The sequence below is a fragment of the Primulina huaijiensis genome, unplaced genomic scaffold (assembly GCF_012295235.1).
Source record: "Primulina huaijiensis isolate GDHJ02 unplaced genomic scaffold, ASM1229523v2 scaffold26733, whole genome shotgun sequence".
NCBI lineage: Eukaryota > Viridiplantae > Streptophyta > Magnoliopsida > Lamiales > Gesneriaceae > Primulina > Primulina huaijiensis.
The window spans coordinates 1-615 of record NW_027356448.1 but is presented as its reverse complement, the minus strand read 5'-3'; the positions used below and the strand labels follow the sequence as shown (position 1 = coordinate 615).

The 615-nt window shown below is 53.2% G+C and overlaps 1 pseudogene; it reads left to right on the top strand.

Annotated features, from left to right (window-relative positions):
- Positions 1-514: 514 nt before the first annotated feature.
- Positions 515-615, top strand: LOC140967720 (5.8S ribosomal RNA; annotated as a pseudogene; the record flags this gene model as incomplete).

Sequence of the window (615 nt, the reverse complement as noted above, 5' to 3'; positions counted from 1 at the left end):
TGAAATTTCATCGTGATGGGGATAGATCATTGCAATTGTTGGTCTACAACGAGGAATTCCTAGTAAGCGCGAGTCATCAGCTCGCGTTGACTACGTCCCTGCCCTTTGTACACACCGCCCGTCGCTCCTACCGATTGAATGGTCCGGTGAAGTGTTCGGATGGCTCCGACGTGGGCGGTTCGCTGCCCGCGACGTGGCGAGAAGTCCACTGAACCTTATCATTTAGAGGAAGGAGAAGTCGTAACAAGGTTTCCGTAGGTGAACCTGCGGAAGGATCATTGTCGAAACCTGCAAAGCGGACCCGCGAACATGTTTAAATTACGCTTGCGTTCGCGACGTTGGATGCTTTTGTGCCCCACGCCGCGACCAAGAACCTAAGGGGCGCAAGTATCTTGGGCGTGCTAACCTCCGGGCGCGAAAAGCGCCAAGGAAAAGCATACCGAGCACCTCGCCATCCTGGTGCTGTTCGTCGTACCCAGGACGTGATGAGGCGCGCATATTGAGTAGATCTAACGACTCTCGGCAACGGATATCTCGGCTCTCGCATCGATGAAGAACGTAGCGAAATGTGATACTTGGTGTGAATTGCAGAATCTCGTGAACCATCGAGTCTTT